Below are 16,602 nucleotides of genomic sequence, written 5' to 3'. Positions count from 1 at the left end.
TGGTCAGCCTGTTACAGTTACCAATCAATCACCCTCTTGAGGAAGAACATTTTTCTAACATTTTCCTGACACAACTCCATGAAGTTTTTCAGGTCCCCTGTCACCAGAGAGAAGAGATCAGCACCTTCCCCTCCACTTCCCTCATGTAGGAGCTGAAGGCCACTATTAATCATCATAAATAGAAATAAACAACAAAATGCCTCAGAGAAACAAGCAAACTAATGAATGATTGTTCTTGATATGCAACAAACACACCTTTCACAGTCCTTGATATAATCATTTAGCAAACTTAAAAACTCCTGGGTAAGAAAGACTTAAAATACATATACACTTAGACTTTTCTGCTTTCTCAGAAGACCATCAATTGTAGAAATGATTTAAATTTAATGTTCTTTATTGTTATTGTTACCATTAAATCAATTATGATTGACAGGTCTCAGTCTTAAAGCCATTGTGGCATTGATATTCTGAGTGCAGAAGAAAGACCACAGCCACCAGTTTTATGTTGGATTTTTAATTATCTCACAAAATATTCCTTAAAAACCTCAGAGTTCTTGTACATCTGTGCTATTATGTTAGTGTATGATCTTATTAATTCCTGAAAGGTTCTGTATTTTGTTATATTAGGATTTAAAAAGGTTAGCGGATCTCACCCACAGCAAGTCTATACAATTCAATTTAATTTGTGTATTGACTTGTATTATCACTTCATGAGGGAATTCTTACATCCATAGTTTGTTTTCTGAAGAGAATGATAAAATTGCTACTATATATTCTATTGCTATCATTATGCTCAGAATTTAGAAAGATTATTATCAAGGGCAGTAGAAGAATTTCAAGATGCCATGTTGTTATAAAATGTGCATAAGCTGAAGGCAGCATCATTTTGCTCCTTTATTTTTTAGAAAAAGTTGTTTGTCACCTAGAAAGCACCAGAGTGTGAGAGAAACCTATACAGGCAAAAGGCTTACTCATAATTAACATGCTGCTCCAAAGACTACTTGCCTTGATGCTGCGGTAAGACACTGTGAATCAGGAAAAAACAAAGAAAAATCAAACCATGTGTCTGAGAGCGCTGTCTAAATGCTACTTGAGCTCCAGAAGGCTTGGACTTGGGGAGCCTGTTCCAGTGCCCAATCACCCTCTTCAGGAAGAACTTTCTCCTAACCCTTGCCTGACCTTCCCCTGACACAGCTCCATGCAGTTCCTTGGGTTCTGTCACTGTCACCAGAGAGGAGACTCAGTGCTGTTCTTCTGCTCCCACCAGGAGGCCTCCCTTCAGTTTCATCTTTTCTGGACTGTACAAGTCAAGGGACTTCAACCACACTTTGTTTGTCTCCTCCTCTAGATCCTTCAACATCACTTTTGCCCTATCCTTCTTACATTATGCCACTCAAAAATGTACACAGTACTTGAGGTGAAGCCACACCAGCACAGAGTAGATTGGGAATTGTTTGCTAGCACTTGCTCTTGTGCTTCAGTGATGTTCACTGGCATAGATGTAATATGGAGAATAAATTAGCATTTCTCATATCAGTACCAATAAGATAGAATGGGGGAAACTCAACAGAGAGTATCCCAGTTCTGAACAATAGGATATGTCCTGTTTTTATTCTGAATTTTAAAGCAATGAAAAGGGGACATCTAAAGCAGAGCTCCCACATCTAGACACAGTTTCTGGCAGGAATATTCTGCCCTTCTGTCCCTTCAGAAATTAAGAATAGACACAGATAATGTACCTACTGAACACAAGTCAGGCAGAAATGGAACTCAACAATCAAGTTACACACAAAACATATGACAGGAATTTCTGTATGTATTCAACATCAGAAACTACAGTGATCAATTTATTGTAGGGAACATTTCAATCCCTATATCTAAAAATGAGTTTGGGGTATTCATAGAGCTAAACTGTGGTTGTATGCAAGAGGAGTTCTTGTGTTAACCAACTAATCCACCAGGACTGCTCGAAGCCCATGGTGAGGTGGGGGTCGCCCGCTTCTCCCATGTAACTAGCAATAGAACTAGAGGAAATGATCTCAAGTTGTGCCAGGGGAGTTTCAGGTTAGACACTGAGAAATACTTCTTCAAGAGAGTGGTCAGGCTGCCCAGGGAGGTTGCTGAGTCAGCAACCCTGGCAGTGTTCAAGAAACATTTAGGTGTTGTACTGAGGGACATGGTTTAGTGAGAAATATTGATGATAGGTCAGTGGCTGGATTGGATGATCTTGGAGGTCTTTTCCAGCCTTGGTGATTCTATGATTCTATGAAACATATCAAAGTTTGAAGGCTGCCAAATGCTTCACACTCTCAGAAGTATTCTCTGATAATAGCTACCCACACAGACAAAGTCACATACAAAGCCCTTTGGGGTCTAAAAGTTTTTGTACTTGAATACTATATACTAAAGTTTCATGTCAGATACTTTAAAACTCATGAATATTATATCAATAGGATAGTTTCTATCTAGTCTTCATGCTTCAAGGGAACATATTTTAATGAGGGAGAAAATGTCTTTAGAAGCAAACTTTAAACTGTTTTCACATCTACAAACTGTCTCTTGGTCTACAAGTAAGTCAAGCAAATTATTAACTGACTTAAAGAGCTTAAATTGTATCTTATTAGGTAAAAATAGCTGTATTGCAACAAGAAAACAAGGCCCAGTGCACCTATGCATGTGTTATTGGTTAAAGAATATAACCTTCACTGTGAATTTCTTCAAATTAACATTTTTCAATGAGAAAACTTCATCAAACAATAAATGAAGAATTAAGACATCATAAGTGATATTCCTTCTGTGATTTTTCTTTCTACAAGTAAAAAGTTGGATTGTACAATTAATTAAATTCCAGACACTACTGAACTGTCCATGTTGAAATTTATACAAATATAATAGAGCCAGTACTATTCTCATTTATTCCTCATGAAACTTTATTGTAGTAACTGGATTGATAATGAATCTAAGACCTTGCAGATTTAAGTTCATTGATTCAGAACTAGAAGTCTAAATGACAATATTCTTCCTTAGTATGGTAGGTTATCTCATATTGCTTCTGCAGTTCATAAGTCAAACAAATTACAGCCTTTTTGCATATCAGCATAAAAAAATGTAGATTGTGTATGCCTGAGACAACAACAACAACAAAAATGCAAGAGAATATAAATAACTATATATATACAAGATAAATTTTTAATTATTGCCTCATTGTAAACTAGAGTCTAATACTCAAAAGTCAGAATGCCAGCCACAGCTCACAAGAAGAAAATAATATGCAGACATCCTTTCCAAGTACAAAGTATTCTAAAAACTTAAGTTCCAAGGTACAACCACTGCATCACATGAAAAAGAAAAAAATAAGCAAACATTCCAGTTTGTGTTTCTATCTTTAAATCTCTCCTTAAGCTCAATAACTATTATTTTTCCCTTAAAAAATAAAAATAATAAAATAAAATAATAATAATGAAAAATAAATGTTACTTCTGAAACAAAATAGGAAGATTATCCTCCTTTCCTAAATTGCTCAGCAGTTCTATAGTTAGAGCACTTATCTATGGTATGAAATAAGTTTGGAATGCCCTTCCAACTCAATGGGGATCAAATTCCCTCACTTCACATCTCAAAGAGTACCCAAGCAGTCCAAGAGTTGTTTATTTTTCAGTATCAATTTACTATATTCATCTCACAGTAAAAACAAACAAAGAAACAAATAAAAAACTGTAGAAGAAGGTTTTATTTATCACCTTCAGTCAGGATGTGTTCTTATTTACACTTTCATTGGCTCACCAAGACTAGATGCTTCTAATGCTACAGTTAAAAGTTTCAAGAGAAAGGAAGGAGTATACTCCTAAATTTTCCAACCTAGCATATCAATTCATAGCTACATCATTGCTTGAAAGAAAGGCCATATAAGTTTCTATCTTTCCGATCTTGTCCCACTCAGTGGGTTTTGGGAGAGGCGAATCTTTTCCTCTCTCCTGAGTCACTTCTTTCCTTGTCCACAAGAGGTCGCTACTGTGATGGAATCATCCAATATAATATATTATATAATATAATTTATATATTAATTAATATATTATATAATATGCATTAATTTATTGAGAGTTTTTTAAGCTACAACTAACAACAACTACTTGGAGGTAAAATTGTCTAACTGGATAATTACCATTAATAAGCTGTACAGGTGAGATAATTTTAGGCGACAGCTACTATAAAAAGGAAAAGACTAAAGGAAGATGAAAAGATAGAGAATGGGGAAAGTGACAGACAGATGTACAAACACAGGAAAACTTAAGGTGTTCATTATCTTGCAGGGTTTGTTGAAGAACCAAACCTTATTCAACCAAGTGACAAAATCTTGCTTATATGCACATTCAAAGCCCAGTCTTGCAAGTTGTTCATCGTGCACTAATACATCAGCCTGTGCAGAGACACAATGAAATAAATGAGGACTTAGAAGAAGGGACTACTCTTACTTGCCAATATGCAAGCATAGGTCCTTTGTATGACAAATCATGTTTAAATTACATTAAAAAATAATAATAAAATGAGCTGGGGAAAAAAATAATCTCATTTATTTTCATTACAGTCAGAAACAACAACAGAATTGAGTCATGTGAAATTACTATGGAGTGGAATTCAAGCTGCAGTATAATCCCCCAAAGCCAGAGGCATACCACATCCATCTCTGAGAGAAGAAAACATTAAGAAACAGTGAGATTGCACAGACAAGCATATATATGAAGGAGATTAAAAAAAGAGATTTAGAGGCTTTAAGACTCGAATCAAAATGTCACAGACATCTGGTGAGAGGTCATTACAGCATTTCCAGCTGCAGTTATTTATTTAGAAGTATCTTATTTGGTTATGAAACTTAAAATTTTATTTTCTTCAGTTGACACTGGAGATATTACCTTCAAGAAAAGAATGATCGTTCTACTCTTAGAGACACAAGGAATAAACATTATCTATTCTAACTGTCATTAGTATCAAAAGCAAACACATCAAACACATGCATTATTCTTACTAGCTGACTACAGACCGAGTGATGCAAGACATTTAAAAGGTTGCAGTTTTCCCAGTAAATCAGGTCTTCAGTAAGTGAAGATCAAATTGATTTAGAAAAAGGAAAAGACAACATGTTCCATCATTTGATTTAAAGAGTAGCTTGTGGACAAATTATTTTCTGTATTCTTGATCATATGGATATACTTCTAATGAGTCACATATTTATGAACAATCTAAACCACTTGGCTAACAGAAAATGTTATGCCAGCTTAACCTTATCTACCATGTCTATTGTACACTAGACAGAAATATTATGAATAATTGGAGGAGGTAATAGTACATTAGAGTTACATACACATACGGTTTCTTCAATTTAGCAGTAAAACCAAAATGCATTAAAAAAGAGGGGGAAAAGGAAAAAGGGGGAGTGGGGGGAACAAGCTAAGAGAAATGTGTTTTCATTCCTTTTCCTCATAGAAACGAGGAACAAAACTATGTTATTTATGTCAGCACAAAATTTGGAATTTAGTGAATTTGCAAGAAAAGAAAGAATGATTTCAGGTTCACTTCCCACCAGCCTCCTATCATACTGTAGAAGGCTCGTCACAGTTATCAATCTTTTATGCCTGTGTCTACCTTAAATTATTGAATTACATTTGTGTATCTGTAAAAGTTCTAAGTTCTTTCTCATCCTTGTCAATCAGCCGTTCACCTTCTGTGACTTAAGACAGATCCCCAAGTATCTGTGCATTTATATAAACAGTATGTTTTGTACATACTGTTTTTGTTTGTTTGTTTTGAAAAGGCTTGTACCAACATTCTATCTATTCTTTGCTTTTTTCCAGGTCATGAATCATTGTTAATATTATTTTTAAGGTCTTCTATTTGTCATGCTGAATAAAATATATATTAAAAATATGTGCACTTGTAGAACCCTTTCTTGTTATCAAAAGTGCATAATAAAGAATGAAAGAGAGAATCATAGAATTGATCAGGTTGGAGAAAGTTGGAGAAGACCTTAAGATCATTGAGTCCAACCACAACCTAACCCTGCCCTAACTCTAACAACCCTGTGCTAAATTAAGTCCCTGAGCACCACATCTAAACAGGTTTTAAACACATTCAGGGATGGTGACTCAACAGCCTCCCTGGGAAGCCTATTCTGGTGCTTAACAACCCTTTCTGTTAAGAAGTATTTTTCTGATATCCAACCTAAGCTTACCAAGGTGCAACACCAGGCCAAATGTTCATTTCAAGAATGTTCATTTCAAGTAAGTCATACAACAGTAACAACAGCAACAAAAAGTTAAGATTTACCAAGTTTACAAAATTCTTGTTACTAGTTTTAATACAATAAAAAACAATCTTACTCTGAAGTAATTAGATGAAATTATTATGAAGCACATTTAACTGTATTATTCAAACTTGAAATGAATCTGCTATATTTCATGCTGAATGTTGCTCCTTTTCTTTTTTCCCGCTATGAAAAATGGTATTAATTTTCCAGCTAATTAGAATGCATCATAATTCTGAAGTCTTGCATCAAATTTTACTTTCCCTCTATGAATTTTAATTAAACAAGCAACTCGGAGAAGATTACAGCTTTGTGCAGAGGAACACTAAAAAGGGATTGGAATAAATTTTCAAAGAACATGGTTACCAAAGACATCTGAATGTCTTAAGTCATAATGAATCTGTAAAAACATCAGTTATTTTCCTCTTAGAAGTACTCACTAAATGTGGAAAGTATATTAAAAATAACATAGTCAATGACTGACCAAAAAAACAAAAACAAAACAAAACAAAACAAAACAAAAAAAACAAACAACAACAAAAAAGTAACTTATTGGTGAATAGTTTTAATAAACTTGATTCCTAATGCATTTTAAATTTTTAGCAATTTTAAGCATATGCTGAAATTGCACAGATGTTTTGCAGATGTAAGAATGTTTTCATGATTACTATGGTGTTGCTACTGAAATACTGATGCCTTGTATACATTACATATTTTCTGTTGGAATAGAAATGTGTTATGCTTTAACCTGGAAAGCAGCTAAATATTACAGTCTTTCACTCAGTCTCCCCTGCTCCTAGTGAGGGAGATAATTGGAGAAAAAAGATAGAGCACATAGGTTGAGATAAAAGCTATTTACTAAGTTAGAAATATATATATGTAATACAAATATTTACATAACAACTGACGTACAGTGCAAGTTCTCATCACCTGTTGACCAATGCCCAGCCAGACCCTTAGTAGTGGCTGCCTCCCCACAGTTAAACAGTTTTTTCACAGTGCCGTATGGGATGGAATACCCCACTTGGCCAGCCCAGATTGTCTGTCTTGATTTTGTTTCCCCCCAGCTCATTGTGTCTTCTCAGCCCCTTGCTTTCAGGACAGCACAAGCAGTTGAAAAACTGAAACATTTTTGTCTCTGTGCAGCACTTCTCAGAAACAACTAAAGCACTGGTGTCTTATCAACACTGCTTTTCTCCTAAAAGCAAAACACCACATCATACCAGGCAGTATGAAGAAAATAACTCTGCCCCAACTGGAACCAGGACAAAATTGAATCCTTTTCTTAATTCAGCTATCTGTGAGAAGATTTTGTTTTTTCTCAATTATTTAAGTTATTCCTGATTGTAAGCATCCCATTTAATGTTCAAAAGCTTAAGTATACTACACACTCTGTAGCCAGAAAAGACAGCAAGTGAAAAGAAAAAGGAGAGGAAGAGAGCTGGAGAGAAATGCATGTCCATATAATTTAAAGTGCACAATGCCTAGAACACTGTATAAGAATTCCATGGTGGTTTCATTTTTATTTTTATTTATTAAGTTACAATAGTGAGACTGTGTGTAGGATTTTGAGACAAAAAGAGCATGGAATATTTACTGGAGGTAATTTATTGAAATGTTCATCTCTTGGGAGAAGGCAAATCTCCACGGTGGAATGCACTGGCTTATCCATTCCACAATAGTTCCCCGAACAACATGACTTGTGACCTTAGCTGTAATTAAATACCAGGAGAGCCCAGTAGACTAAGAAAAAAATAATATGGAATGTGAAGCAAGGTGGAGGTGCCATGGCTAAATTCCATGATCATCCTATTGGGTCAGGGACTAGATGATACCATTAGAACTGATAAACTATCTTGTATTCCTGGGCCAGCAGTACTCCACCTGTATTTCAAAACCATACTTTTGGGCAAACTGCAAGACCATGATATGTTTTTACTAGAGTCACACAAGCTGCACCTGAAAATAGGAAAATAGTATAAAATCATTTAAGGGAGAAGGAATTTGGGAATGAAAGGATACCCTCACAGAGAAGCTGAGGTCAGTCATTACACACTCAGTTATCTTGAGTGCCTCCCCAGGAAACCAAAAAATGTCTATAGAGTTATTTCATAATTTAATGTGATTGCAGATAGCCATATCATTCGTGTTCCTGGTTAATCTGACATGCTTTACAGACATTGTGCATTTATCATCAACAGTTCAAAAGAATCTGTAATCTGTTGCTTTAATAAACTGTAAAATTCACTGATACAGCAATGAGAGTTCTCATTGTGAATGTCCAAAATCCTTAAGAGTGTTTGTGAGAGCCCATACAAATGCAACTAGAGAATTGGACAGTGTCCTATTTGTGAATTTGTGAACAAAACGGTTCATATATTGAATACTACAGGACTTAGAGCACAGAACTGGGCATTACTAAGAAGGATCCAAGCCTAGCCAACCCCAGCCCCTCTGATATTTTAGGACAAGATGGAATGCAGGGAGGTTTATTATCACAGAATCACAGAATCACAGAATGACCCGGGTTGGAAGGGACCTCAAGGATCATGTAGTTCCAACCCCCCTGCCTAGCAGGGTCACCAAACATACGCCTTTACTAGATCAGGTTGCCCAGAGCCCCGTCCAACCTGGTCTTGAACACCTCCAAGGACGGGGCATCCACAACCTCCCTGGGCAGCCTGTTCCAGGACCTAACCACTCTCCTAGAAAAGAACTTCCCCCTAACATCCAACCTAAATCTTCCCTCTTTTAACTTAAAACCATTTCCCCTAGTCCTGACAATCTTCTTTGTCCTTTTCAAGTGACAAGTGGAAGTAAATCATAGAATCATAGAATTACTCAGGTTGGAAAAGACCTCAAAGATCATCAGGTCCAACCACAGCTGGTTACTTTCATTAATTAAAATAAAATAAAATTAAATTAAAAATTAAAAATTAAAGATGTCATTTCTAGTCAGTGTTCTCCCAGGTTACAGAGGAATTTATTTTTTTCCAGCAATAGAATAGAATGGAACAGAAGCATGGGAAAGGATATGAAATGAAAACAATTGACATTTCAGAAAATTTGAACATATTTTGTTTAAAGGATAAAGAACAATGTTCTGAAATAGTATAATACAGAGATTATATAATATAACACAGAGAATCAAAAGAATATATATGTCTCCACATTATTTGCTAACTGCATCATAAAAATAAACTACCATGCTTCCTAGTCACAATTTGATGAGGGCAACAACTACTAATTAACATTTATACTTGATTGGTTTGGGAAGAATGTATTGGTTCTGTAATGATAAATGTGCAATCTGTCTGACTGCTGTGACATGATAGGCTGGAAAGTAGAATGCAAGAGAAAAAATGAATGTCTTTTTGTTTCACCCATTGAGAACTGACATGATGAAACAGTTTAGAAAGGTTTGACATTAAGGACTTATGTCCCTAGTAGGTAAAGATTTTTAAATGTGGATTTTTTCACATTTACATTCTACTGCAGACTTTTAATATTCTTCTTTTAAACATAAAAGGATAAGTTAAGGGCAATGAGTTCAAAGATTTTGTTTTAATCCATGTCTTTCATTTTACCTAAGGGAATATTTAAACTTTGTTTTAAAATATGTATTAAATTGGTCCCCATAAGCACTACTATGAATGAATATTTGACAGAATGTATATAAAGCTCAAGAAATTGGACTTGCAATAATTCAAATATAACATTTAGCTCTAGATTTAAGCAGTCTTGATAAATCTTGATACAAGCATAGTAAAATCTTATTTAGTACAGTGTTTTTGTTCTTCAACTTGCATGTGTCCATGTACACACAACTCTCACAGTCTCAGTTGTGTGTGCAATGGTAGAATACAAGACAATTTACACTTTAGATTTTTATTTATTTATTTATTTTTCTTTATAGATAGCTGGGCACCCAAACAGATTTATTTCCCTCTGTTATAGCTTATTACACTCATTAGACTATTCAAAGGACGAGGGGTAATGATTTTAATCTAAGGGAAGGAAGATTTGGAACAGTTTACCCAGAGAAGCTGTGGATGCACCACCCCTGGAAGTGTTCAGAGCCAGGCTGGATGTGGCCCTGTAAGAGGCCATCCTTTTGCACTATTGCCTCAAAGTATGCTGAGGATGGACAAGTCCATGCAAGTCCTGGGCAAGGGTTGAGAAATCCTTTGTCTGAGGGACACCGATGGACAAGGCCAGGGGCAACAAGAGAGAGATAAGCTGCAGATGAATGACCGTGGTCTCAGGGTGCTGCACACGACTCTTAGCCAAGCACTCAGGAATGTTATGTAGAGAGTGGTCAGGCACTGGAATGGCCTGCCCAGGGATGTGATGGAGTTGCTATCCCTGACAGTGTTCAAGAGGAGCTATGAGATATGGTAGTAACTTGTGGTAGCAATGGTAATGGGAGGATGGTTGGACTAGATGATCTTGTAGGTCCGTTCCAACCTTGTGATTCTATGGTTCTATGGTAAGTCCAACCCTCCTTATAACGCAAGCTCCCTAGTGTAAGTTACACAGGACACCATTCAGGCAGATTTTTAATATCTCCAGAAGATGAAAGACTCCATAACCTCTCTCGACAGTTTGTTCCAGCACTGTCACACTAAAAGTAAAATAAAATATTTATTTCTATTGTTTGTATTGAACTTCATGTGTTCCAGTTTGTGTTCATTGTCCTTTGTCTGATCACTGGTCACCACTGAAATAAGCCTGGCTCTGTCCTCTTGACACATGATCTTTACATATTTATGTAGATCATGCTGAAAGTGATATCTCCATTTCCATGGAAACTACAGCAGATAGAAAGATTACAATAACGTGATTTGATAAAGCAAATTCTCGGGTACAAAACACTGTTTTTTCAACACAATCACCACCATTAGGTATGAATTTTTGACAGCAGTGCATAAGAGCCTGCATGCCACTGGACATTACACTTCCCTCTTTGAACCTCATAAGGTTCTTCTCTAACCAACTCTCCATCCTGTCCAGGTGCTGCTGAAAGGCAGCACAGTCCTCTGGTGTACCAGCCACTCCACCCAGCTTTGTATCGTAAGCAAACATGCTGAGGATGCATTCTATCCTTTCATGCAGGTCATCAATCAGGATGTTGAACAAGAGCAGACACAGTACCTATCACTGGGTAACATTGCTAACTATGGGCCTCCAACTATATCCTGAATACAGATGATTACAACCCTCCAAGCTCTTTCAGTCAGCTGGCTATTAATCCTCCTCATTGTCTGTTGCATCCTGCCCAGAAGGGGAGGAAAGAGGTAACAAAATTCACAAATATCCCCAGTTAAATTAAGGTAAAGGTGTAGGCAGAGGTCCGCACACAATCATCAGTTTTAATGAGAATCAGTAAACTACAACTATACAAAAAATATTGGCAATTTAACAATTGAATCTGTCTCAGCTATGTGACTAAACTATGCAACTTTATTGGATGGCACTCTAACACATAAAATTGTAAACTGTGACTAAACTATTTGACCTTAAGAAGCCGAAACAAGTCTCACAGTTACTCAAATACTTTACAAAAGAAAAAGAACAAAAAGAGGAGAGGGAGAAAAACGGTGGAAGAACAAGAGACTTGAAAATGAACAAGGAAAGGCTGGTTACCGGTCCATTTTGAGGAGTTCCAACTCAGGTCCTGTGGGCACGGGAGGGATGGAGATATGACTGCACTTGTTCAGAGATCTTAATCTTAAACTGGTAAACAGCAGGCAGGAAAAAATCAGTGATGACAATGACCCCTCACAGTCATCTTTTCGTATCTGAAAGCTTTGCAGGCGCACAGTCCCAAGACCATAGACAAGAGAGTTCACAGGAACAAATTTGTCAGAAATAAGTTTGTAGAAAAACTTTCTGTCAGGGAAGGTGGGCCTGGTTTGAGAGCGAAGGAAGACTGCCTTGTTCTCACAGGACCTCCTGCATCACTGATAATGGCCCTAGATTTGTTGTTAAACTTTGCTTTGGACTGTAAATGTTCGAGACATACCAAGCATACTCTGGAAATACAGAAAGTGTTTTTTGCTTGTCTTTTTTGCTGTTCACTGTCTATCCCACATTTCCTAAGCTTACCTACAAGCATGTTATGGGAGACAGTGTTAAAGGTCTTTCTGAAGTCAAGATACACAATATCCACTGCGCTTTCTTCATCTACCCAGCCAGTTATGACATCATAGAAGTCTAACAAATTAGTCAAGCATGATTTGGCCTTGTGAACCCTCTCAGATTTCTCTTACACTTGCTTGAAGATGACATCCAAAATAAGCTGTACCATCACCTTCCCAGGAACGAAGGTGAAGTTGATTGGCCTGTAGTTTCCTGGCTCTACCTTCCTGCCCTTATGGAAGAGTAGAGTGATACTGGTTATCCTCCAGTCCTCAGGCACTTCTCCCATTCTACATGACTTTTCAAAGATGGTAGAAAGCATTCAGCAGTCACCTCTGCCAGTTCCCTCAAAAAACATTGGTGCATCCCAGGGCTCATGGGTTTGTGTGCATTATGTTTTGCCTGGATGATCTCTGACCAGACCCTCCTTGATCAAGGGGAAGTCTACCTTTCTTTATACTCTCTCTTACCTCCAGGGTCTGAGATTCCCAAGAGACACTCTTAGCAGGTCTGAAGTGAAGAGAGCATTCAATAACACTGCCTTCTCAGAGTCTTCTGTTACCAGGGTGCCTACTTAATTCAGCAGCAGGATCCCATTTTCCCCCACCTTTTTTTTTGTTTGTTTGTTTTTGTTTTTTTGGCCAATGGCATATTAAAAAAGCCTGTCTTATTGTCCTTGACCTCCCTCAACAGATTTAATTACAAGTGGGCCTTAGCCTTCCTTGAATCCCTGCTTGTCCTGGCAATGTCATTGTATTCCTCCCACATGTCCAGACCACTTTAACAAAGTCCATAGGCTTCCTTCTTTCACTTGAATTTTTCCATGAGCTCCTTGCTCATCCATGCAGACCTCCTGATTGATCCTGTCAATCTTTACCTGATTTCTTACTCTTAGACATGCACAAATCTTGAGCTTGGAAGAATCACAGAATCACAGAATTGTGGTGTTTGAATGCCAAACAACTCTCATGGTCCCCTGAATTTTCCAATGCTGTAACACATGGGATACTTCCAGGCAGGTCCTTGAAGAGGTCAAAGTTAGCTCTCCTGACATCCATTTTTTGTTTTGTTACTTCTACGTAATATTCTGAACATTTTTCATTAAGTTCTCAATGAAAAAATCAGCAATGTTTGTTTTTAGCAAAAGGGACTTCACTTTTTAGCACAATGATGTTCAATTTGTCTCTTATCTATAAACACTGTTACAATCTCAAGAGAAATAAACAATATTTAAATCACGGCATAAAAGCAAACAAACAAAAAAATAAGACACTGCTATAAGTTATCTGGTGTTACCCCATGCTTAATGCAGGATCCACTTAGATCAGTCTGACAAGGACCTTGTCCAGCTGTGTTTTAAAAGATGCATCTAAATGATTTTTATATATATACATATATATATATATTTTTCTAATGTATAACTGTTACTTAATAGTTAAAAGTGACATTTCTATCTATGAGATTCAGTCTTTGACCATCTTTTTTTTCAAAATTCCTAGTCTCTTCATAAATTGAACCTGGCAACAAACTTCAATTAACTTCACATTTTCAACAGGATTTCATGGCATTCTATGAAATTAATTTTTCAGTGTCATGAGCCTATGCCTTCCTTACTTTTTATATGCTGTAATTAATATAGCTTTCTGAGAAAGGAGGTGAATAACAATAGAACTGTGAAGCCAGTAGAGATTAGTTTTTAATATCTCCAGAGGAGACACCACCACCTCTCTGGACAGCTTCTTCCAGTGTTATGTCATCCTCAAAGTAAAGAAGCTTTTTCTCATGTTCATACGGATCTTCCTGTGTTTGTTTTGTGACTGTTACCCCTTGTCCTGCTGCCAAGCAGAGGACTGAGTAAGGGAGAAGGTGAGACTCCCTCAGCCTGCTGGCTACTTTCTTTTTAATGTCCCCCAGGGTACTATTAGCCTTCGTTGACACAAAGGCACTCTTCAGCCTCATGATCAACCTGTTATCCACTAGGACACCTATGTCCTTCTTTGCAGAGCTCCTTTAGGTCAGCCCCTAACATGTTCTGATGCATGTGGCTATTTGTCTCCATGTGTAGGATTCTACATTTACCTGTGTTAAACCTCATCAGGTTCCTCTTCATCTAAGATGATTGCATACCCTACAGCAGATATATTTGAGGAACATGGGAAGAATTAGACAGGAGAGTAAAATAGGAGCTAAATTAATTTTTTGCATCTGTATTCACTATCAAGTGCTGTAGGAAAATCACTCTTCCAAGGGCACTTTTCATATAAAATTATACTATGGCCTTAACAAAGTGGTAGTCTCCAAGGAGGAAGTTATAGAGTAACTTAAAAACTTAAGTGTACTAAATCACTAAAACCAGATAATATTCATCTGAGGGTCATGAAGGAAATTATGTGTGAAATAGAGAAGTTACTGGCAAAGATGGGCAATGTCTCGTTAAAAAAGGAAATAAACCACAGGCTACAAGTCACTGTGGTGGTAGCTGGCTTTGGAGAAGCCTATACTTTGTATAGTTTTAACACCATGATACCTAGGAAAATCAATGAATAGCACAAGTACTCCAGTATAAACCTAGGCATATTACCCAAGACAGACAGACAAGTTATCCAGGGAAGGCAGACTATGGACTGGGATGATGTATAGCTGAAGGATGAGAAATATTTCCTTCTCATTGAAATAAGAGTCCCTTAAATGAAATTAGTTCTTAGCAATATGTTGTACATAACATACAGTTGGAATAAGCTCATCTTAGTGTAGAGATACTAAACAAATATTGTTAAGGATCAGAAAATCCAATAGGAAATAAAGATGTTTATCAGTATTAGAATAGCAATAACAAAACAAGCAAAAAACAAAAAACCACACACACACACAAAATACAATACCCTCAAGCTTACTTGAAATAAATTACTATTTAAGAATTCAAATCTACTGATGTACAGTTGAATATAAATAGAGATGAATCAGATTTGGGACAATTTCTTAGCTGAATAATGTATTTCTATTGGCAGAATTATTCAAAAGCTCAGGATATATTTCCTGCATGATTATTTTAGGTGTTTTTTATTTTTATTTTTATTTTTTTTTCCTGTCTTATTCTCAAAATCCACTTTTTGTGAAGATCCTCTTTTTCATGGAGATTCGTCATGGAGAAGATTGCACATAGAGGATGTACAGTCTCCATTATTGCTTTTCAAAACTTAACAATATTTTCAAGACCCCGAGCAAGCTGGTTTGACCCTGGAGCTGACCCTGCTTTGAGCAAAACCTTCTGAGGTCCTGACCAAGCTATGATCCAATTATATGGTTATATTAAAAGGCCTTTTTTTATTACTATTATTTTCTACATACATATCTTCATGCTTTTATCAAGATTATTCATAGAAGTGTGTTACATTCACAGTGGTTGTTACTGAGTGTTTTCTAATGTTGTTTTACATTTTTGTTTTGGATGAATGCTCCATTAGAACTCACAGAAAATAAATAAATAATAAATAAATAAATAAATAGACCCCTGAGTTTTCCAAGAAACACTTTGGAATGAGCTAGGGTGCACTGATTAAACAGATATGTTGGAACTGTCAAAATAGAATCTGAAGAGTCCTTTTTCAAAGAGTAGTTCAAATTGTACCACACATTCTAGATGCTAGTGCAAAAATATGCCCTCCAATGTGAAAGTTGTTGTATAACATTCCTGATGTATTCCTGTATTTCCTGCTATTTTTTACTTTTCTGTATACTTTGTAATTCTCTTTAGCAACCACACTGTGTACATTTATCTCATCTGCCCTCTAAATAATCTTTTCTAAACAGTCATTTTATAAAGAAGAATACATCACAGATGTACAAAGGACTTGATTTTGTTTCCTCTGTTTTGAAAAATTCATTTTTATAGGTTCAAAAGGAATTCAAAATCAATATAGTATTTTTATTAACTTTTCCATTATTTGATGTGTTCATGTTTGTGGTAGATTAGAGAATCAAAGCAAAATCTTATCGTCCAATGCTTTGGTTTCTTAAAGAATAAAATATCCACGCAAAGAGGTGTTTTCTTTTTTTTTTTTTTTTTTTTTTTTTTTTTTTTTTTTTTTTGTTTTGTTTTGTTTTGTTTTGTTTGTTTTGTTTTTTGTTTTTTGTTTGTTTTTAAATTAATTTTTCCTCTCATA

Source organism: Excalfactoria chinensis, chromosome 3, assembly GCF_039878825.1.
Source record: "Excalfactoria chinensis isolate bCotChi1 chromosome 3, bCotChi1.hap2, whole genome shotgun sequence".
NCBI lineage: Eukaryota > Metazoa > Chordata > Aves > Galliformes > Phasianidae > Excalfactoria > Excalfactoria chinensis.
The sequence above is the reverse complement of the archived record's forward strand: the minus strand, read 5'-3'. Positions refer to the sequence as shown.